Raw genomic sequence first — 7,504 nt, forward strand, 5'->3', positions numbered from 1 at the left:
TTCCTCCTCATCTCAGTTTTGAAAGAGCAGCCCCTTATTCTAAGACTATGCCCCCTAGTTCTAGTTTCACCCATCATCGGGAACATCCTCCCCGCATCCACCCGATCCAACCCCTTCACAATCTTATATGTTTCAATAAGATCGCCTCTCATTCTTCTGAACTCCAATGAGTAGAGTCCCAATCTACTCAACCTCTCCTCATATGTCCATCCCCTCATCCCCGGGATTAACTGAGTGAACCTTCTTTGTACTGACTCGAGAGCAAGTATGTCTTTTCTTAAGTATGGACACCAAAACTGTACGCAGTATTCCAGGTGCGGTCTCACCAATACCTTGAACAACTGAAGCAATACCTCCCTATTTTTATATTCTATCCCCCTAGCAATGAAAGCCAACATTCCATTGGCCTTCTTAATCACTTGCTGCACCTGCATACTAATCTTTTGAGTTTCGTGCACCAGGACCCCCAGATCCCTTTGTACTTCAGTACTTTCCAGTTTCTTGCCATTAAGATAATAATTTGCTCTACGATTTTTCCTGCCAAAGTGCATAACCTCACACTTTCCAGTATTGTATTCCATCTGCCAAATCTCTGCCCACTTACTTAGCCTGTCTATGTCCCCTTGCAGGTTTTTTATGTCCTCCTCACTCACTACTTTTCCCCCCATCTTAGTGTCATCTGCAAACTTGTTCGTCTTCACTTGTTCATCCAGATAGTGGGGGCTTTCTGGATTTTTTTTTTTAACGTTGCTATCATTTATTCAGTGACTCACCAGTACAGTCCCATTCACTGTAATATGAAAATTCAGCTGCATACAAGAAGACCTCTGGGTGACTTGCAGTAACAGAACCACTTTTGGGAAATGAAACGCCCAGTTACGTCAAGGTTTATTGTTGCTGTTGGGAGCAGCCTGGCTGTGTGGTGGCCCCGGACTTGCTGTAAGCCTGCTCCCTCTGTCGGTCTTGTTATATTATTACAGCGGATTATTCCTTCCTGTATTTCGCAGGGGGAAACCCAGCTCGTCAAATCCACCCCAAAAAAATAGAGAAGGCAAGCAAGTGGGGCAGGGTGGGTGAGTGAAACATCGCCAGCAGCATTCGGCAGCAGGGTGTTCTGATGAGCCCGTCTTGGGGGAGTCACAGATGTCAAGGTGGGTTTCACATTTTTAATATTACAAAAATTGGGCGTGAATTTCCTGGTCGAGTGTCGCTGAGCCTTCCAGGGCCTGAAAGTCAAGAGTGTGAAAGCAGGGAGCACCCCAGGGCTGGACTGCACTCTGTCCCCTTTACCCAGCGCCAGAGACGGTGAGAGAGTCGCAGAGTCAGTGGAAAATTAAGGTTAAAACGCACCCGGACAGGAAGGGAGGAGCCCGGCTTTCCTCCCAGAATTTCGGCCTTAGCAAGTGAATCCTACTCTATGCAGGATTTTGTGTTGAAGGACATAATTTTAAATGCTACATTGTTAAATAATATTTCAGAACGATTTTGATATATCTCATGTATAATGTGTGGAACTTGCCCCCCTCCCCCAACGGTGTGCTCGTTTGAAATTTACTTTCAGTTTAAACCTCCCTGGGATATCGGGAAAAATAGGGACATTGGCAAAGGAGGAACTGACGCAAATCAATATCTCTAAGGATATGGTGTTAAGGAAGCTAAAGGGATTGAAGGTGGACAAATCCCCAGGGCCTGATAACATGCATCCTAGGGTACTGAAGGAGGTGGCCCTAGAGATAGCGGATGCACTAAGGATGATTTTTCAGAATTCATTAGACTCGGGAACAGTGCCGATGGATTGGAGGGTAGCTAACGTTACCCCACTATTCAAAAAGGGGGGTAGGGAAAAAGCAGGTAATTACAGACCTGTAAGCCTTACATCAGTTGTGGGCAAAATGCTGGAGTCCATCATTAAGGATGAAATAGCGGAGCACTTAGCAAATGGGGACAGGATAGGACAGAGTCAACATGGATTTACAAAGGGTAAATCGTGCTTGACTAATCTATTGGAATTTTTTGAGGGAGTAACTGGTAGAATAGATGGGGGAGAGCCAGTAGATGTGGTGTACCTGGACTTCCAAAAGGCCTTCGATAAGGTCCCACATAAAAGATTAGCATGGAAAATTGAGGCTCATGGGATAAAGGGGAAAGTTTTGGCGTGGATAGGGAACTGGCTGTCAGATAGAAAACAGAGAGTTGGAATAAACGGCTCATTTTCTGAATGGCAGGCAGTAACAAGTGGGGTACCACAGGGATCTGTCCTGGGCCCCCAGCTGTTCACAATTTACATTAATGACCTGGATCAGGGAGTCGGATGCAGCATTTCCAAATTTGCAGACGACACTAAACTAGGAGGGGGGGTGGGCTCAGAGGAAGAGACCAGGAAGCTCCAGAGCGATTTGGACAGACTGGGCGATTGGGCGGATAAATGGCAGATGCACTATAATGTGGACAAGTGCGAAGTTATCCACCTTGGGTGCAGGAACGGGAGGGCAAATTATTATTTAAATGGCAATAGATTGGGAGAGGGGGAAGTACAGAGAGACCTGGGTGTTCTTGTACACCAGTCACTGAAGGCGAGCATGCAGGTGCAACAGGCGGTCAAGAAGGCAAACGGTATGCTGGCCTTCATAGCAAAAGGGTTAGAATACAGGAACAGGGATACCTTGCTGCAGCTGTACAGGGCACTGGTGAGACCACACCTCGAGTACTGTGTACAGTTTTGGTCGCCTCATCTGAGGAAGGATGTTCTTGCCATGGAGGGGGTGCAGCGGCGATTCACCAGGCTGATACCAGGAATGGCGGGAATGACCTATGAGGAGAGACTATGTAGTTTAGGGATGTACACACTGGAGTTTAGAAGATTGAGAGGGGACCTCATAGAAGTGTATAAAATTCTGACAGGTCTAGACAGACTGGATGCAGAAGGAATGTTTCCCTTGGCGGGTGAGAACAGAACTAGAGGACATAATTTAAGGATAAGGGCTAAACCATTTAGGACAGAGATGAGGGGGAATTTCTTCACTCAGAGAGTGGTGAACCTGTGGAACTCATTGCCACAGAGGGCAGTGTACGCCAGCTCATTAAATATATTTAAGAGGGAATTAGATATATTTCTACGGGCAAAAGGGGTTAAGGGTTACGGAGAGAAGGCGGGGACGGGATACTGAATTAAAGGATCAGCCATGATCTCATCGAATGGCGGAGCAGGCACGAAGGGCCGAATGGCCTACTCCTGCTCCTATCTTCTATGTATCTATGTATGTATCTATGTAACTCCTCTGCTGCTGAAACCCTGATCAAGGCCTTTCACAGATCACAGAAACCCCACAGTGCAGATAGAGGCCATTTCGGCCCATCGAGCCTGCACCGACACATATCCCACCCGATCCCCGTAACCCCTACACCAACACATATCCCACCCTATCCCCTGTAACCCCACGTATTTAATCCCCCTAACACTAAGGGTCAATTTATCATAGCCAATCACCCTAACTCACACATCTTTGGACTGTGGGAGGAAACCGGAGCACCCGGAGGAAACCCACGCAAACACGGGGAGAATGTGCAAACTCCACACAGACAGTTGCCCGAGGCCGGATTCGAACCCGGGTCCCTGGCGCTGTGAGGCAACAGTGCTAACCACTATGCCACCTTTGTTCCCTCTAGTCTTGACTATTCCAAATCACTCCTGGCTGGCTTCCCACCTTGTGCCCGCCGTAAACTTGAGGCCATCCGAAACATAGAAACATAGAAGATAGGAGCAGGAGTAGGCCATTCGGCCCTTCGAGCCTGCTCTGCCATTCAACGAGATCATGGCTGATCATCCAAACCCTAGCACCCGGTCCCTACACCGACAGCCATCCCACCCAACCCCGTAACCCCACGTATTTAATCCCCCTAACACTAAGGGCCAATTTTTTTTAATCATGGCCAATCAACCTGACCCGCACATCTTTGGACTGTGGGAGGAAACCGGAGCACCCGGAGGAAACCCACGCAAACACGGGGAGAATGTGCAAACTCCACACAGACAGTCACCCGAGGCCGGATTTGAACCCGGGTCCCTGGCGCTGTGAGGCAACAGTGCTAACCACTATGCCACCGTGCTGCCCGTGTCCTAAACTCGCACCAAGTCCCGTTCACCCATCACCCCCTGTGCTCGCTGATTTACATTGGCCCCCAGTTTGGTTTTAAAATTCTCATCCTTGTTTTCAAATCCCTCCATGGCCTCTCCCCCCTCCCTATCGCTGTAACCTCCTCCAGCCCCACAGCGCTTCGCGATCTCTGCGCTCCTCCAATTCTGGCCTCTTGCGCATCCCCGATTTTCATCGCTCCACCATTGGCGGCTGTGCCTTCAGCTGCCTCGGGCCTAGGAATTCCCTCCCTAAACCTCTCCGCCTCTCTATCTTTCTGTCTCTCCTTAAATCCTAACTCTTTGACCAAGCTTTTGGTCATCTGCCCAAATTTCGCCTTATGTGGCTCTATGTTTGATAACACTCCTGTGAAGTGCTCCGTTAAAGGCGCCGTATAAATAGAAACATAGAAACATTGAAGATAGGAGCAGGAGTAGGCCATTTGGCCCCTCGAGCCTGCTCCACCATTCAATGCGATCATGGCTGATCATCCAAATTCAGTACCCGGTCCCTGCCTTCTCCCCATATCCCTTGATCCCTTTAGCCTTAAGAAATATATCCAACTCCTTCTTGAATATATTTAATGAATTGGCCTCCACTGCCTTCTGTGCTAGATAATTCCACAGGTTCACCACTCTCTCTGGATGAAGAAATTCCTCCTCATCTCTGTCCTAAATGGCCTACCCCTTATCCTTAGACTGTGACCCCTGGTTCTGGACTCCCCGGCCATCGGGAACATCCTTCCTGCATCTAGTCTGTCTAGTCCTGTTAGAATTTTATAAGTTTCAATGAGATCCCCTCTCATTCTTCTAAACTCCAGCGAGTACAAGCCCAATCGACCCAATCTCTCCTCATACGTCATTCCTGCCATCCCAGGTATCAGCCTGGTGAATCTTCGCTGCACTCCCTCCATGGCAAGAACATCCTTCCTCAGATAAGGCGACCAAAACTGCACACAGTACTCAAGATGTGGTCTCACCAAGGCCCTGTACAACTGCAGCAAGACATCCTTGTTCCTGTACTCAACCCTCTCGCTACGAAGGCCAACATACCATTTGCCTTCTTAACCGCCTGCTGCACCTGCATGCTTACCTTCAGCGACTGGTGCACATGGACACCCAGGTCTCATTGCACTTCCCCTTCTCCCAATCTATTGCCATTCAGATAATAATCTGTCTTCCTGTTTTTGCCACCAAAGTGTATAACCTCGCATTTATCCACATTATACTGCCTCTGCCATGCTTCTGCCCAATCACCCAACCTGTCCAAATCATCCTGGAGTTTCTCGGCATCCTCCTCACAGCACATACGCCCATGCCGGTGTTTATGCTCCACATGAGCCTCCTCCCACCTTCATCGAACCTGATCAGCATATATTTCTAGTCCTTTCTTCCTCTTGTACTTATCGAGCTTCCACTTAAATGCATCAACGCTATTCTCCTTGAACAGTTGGTAGCAAGGGAGTCAAGGGGTGTGGGGAGAGAGTGGGAAAATGGTGTTGAGGCCAAGATTGGATCAGCCATGATCTTATTGAATGGCGGAGCAGGCTCGAGGGGCCGATTGGCCGACTCCTACTCCTGTTTCTTATGTTCTTATGTTTCTACACAGAGCACATTACGAAGCAGGCACATAGTGTCGTCTTCTTCTTAGGCAGTCCCTCGGAACCGAGGATGACTTGCTTCCACACTAAAAATGGGTTCTCGGGTGACTGATGAGTCCAATGCGGACCTACAGTCTCTGTCGCTGTTGGGGTTGTCCATGAGGGTCCTGACGTTCCAGGTCCCGAACTTCCATCTTAAAGGGTGGAAGATGCCTGTGCGTGAATTCTTTTAACGTGGGGTGGCCGTTGTACACCAAGCTACCACACGGGCTTGACAGAGCAAGGTCTTGGTCAGTGGCAAGGGGGATCCAAGAGGATTGGAGACCAGGCTCTGCTACATCGGCCAAGCACACACACACAAACATACTGCTACTGTCCTCCTCCCTCCTTCCGACAGGTCCTCTCTACCTGGGTTTCATAGGCTATAACCCTGTAGTAACAAAGGCATTAGACATTAAAAGATGCATCAAATGTTCAACTCAATCAGGTGCTTCCTGTGGAGTCCAAAATAGTATTGTCTCTTTCCCACCCCACCACGCCCCCCCCAACCCACCCAATCACCCAAAAATGGGCAACCCTCAGCATCTTAACAGCTCCAGTTTCATCTGATGGTGTGTGTAACTCCAGTGGGGCGCTGGAAGCAGTGTAGGCCAGGCTGGGCAGAGGTGACATGTTCCATTCCCTGAAACATATTAATCATTCCGTTGACTTTTCAATCCAGCAGCTTTTGTGGTCATTCTTCTGAATTTGATCTGATAACATTAAACCCATGACTTCTGGTTAGAATCATAGAATGATTCCACACACAAGGAGGCCATTCGTCCCATCGCGCCTGTGCCGACTGGTAGAGCCCTGCAAATAGTCCCACTCCCCTGCCCTTTCCCCATAGCCCTACAAATGTTTCCTTTTCAAGTGTATATTAAATTCCCTTTTGAAAGTTACTGTTGAATCTGCTTCCACTGCCCTTTTCAGGCAGCGCATTCCAGGTCACAACAACTCACTGCGTTTATAAAAAAAAAAAAATCTCCTCATCACCACCTGGTTCTTTTGCTAATTATCTTAAATTTGTGTATCCTGGTTACTGACCCCCCTGTCACTGGAAACCGTTTCTCCCTATTTACTTTATCAAACCCTCATAATTTTGAACACCTCTTAAATCTCCCTAAATCTCTCTGCTGCTACAACAACAAGAAGTTGTATTTATATAGCACCTTTTAACATAGTAAAATGTCCCAAGGTGCTTCACAGGCACTTTATCAGACAAAATTTGACATCGAACCACATCAGGAGATAATGGGGCAGGATGACCAAAAACTTGGTCAAACTTTTAAGGAGCATCTTAAAGGAGGAAAGAGAGGCGGAGAGGCTGAGGAGGAATTCCAGAGCTTGGGGACTAGGCACAGCTGAAGGCACGGCCAACAATGGTGGAGCGATTATAAGCAGGGATGTTCAAGAGGCCAGAATTAGAGGAGCGCAGATACCTCGGAGGGTTGCGGGGCTGGAGGAGGTTACAGAGTTAGGGAGCAGCGAGGCCATAGAGGGATTTGTAAACAAGGATGAGAATTTTGAAATCGAGGCGCTGCTTGACCAGGAGCCAGTGAAGGTGAGTGAGCACAGGGGCGATGGTGAACGGGACTTGGTGCGAGTTAGGACACGGGCAGCCGAGCTTTGGATGACCTCAAGTTTGAGGAATGTGGGAGACCAGCCAGGAGTGTGTTGCAATAGTCAAGCCTGGAGATAACAAAGGCATGGATGAGGGTTGTTAATAAGG

The 7,504-nt window shown here is 48.4% G+C and overlaps 1 protein-coding gene across 2 annotated transcripts in view; it reads left to right on the forward strand.

Annotated features, from left to right (window-relative positions):
* Window positions 1-934: 934 nt before the first annotated feature.
* Window positions 935-7,504, forward strand: part of LOC147096484 (butyrophilin subfamily 1 member A1-like) — a 49,443-nt gene continuing 42,873 nt past the window's right edge. The window contains exon 1 of one of the 2 annotated variants that reach the window (XM_085975279.1): window positions 935-1,151. The gene's annotated coding sequence lies outside the window, so the exon portion shown is untranslated. The remainder of the gene's footprint in view (window positions 1,152-7,504) is intronic. The other variant, XM_085975278.1, reaches the window with a different exon arrangement.

The sequence above is a fragment of the Somniosus microcephalus genome, unplaced genomic scaffold (assembly GCF_052327205.1).
Source record: "Somniosus microcephalus isolate GS21.2 unplaced genomic scaffold, FLI_Smic_1.0 unresolved_chr1, whole genome shotgun sequence".
In the NCBI taxonomy this organism is placed as follows: domain Eukaryota; kingdom Metazoa; phylum Chordata; class Chondrichthyes; order Squaliformes; family Somniosidae; genus Somniosus; species Somniosus microcephalus.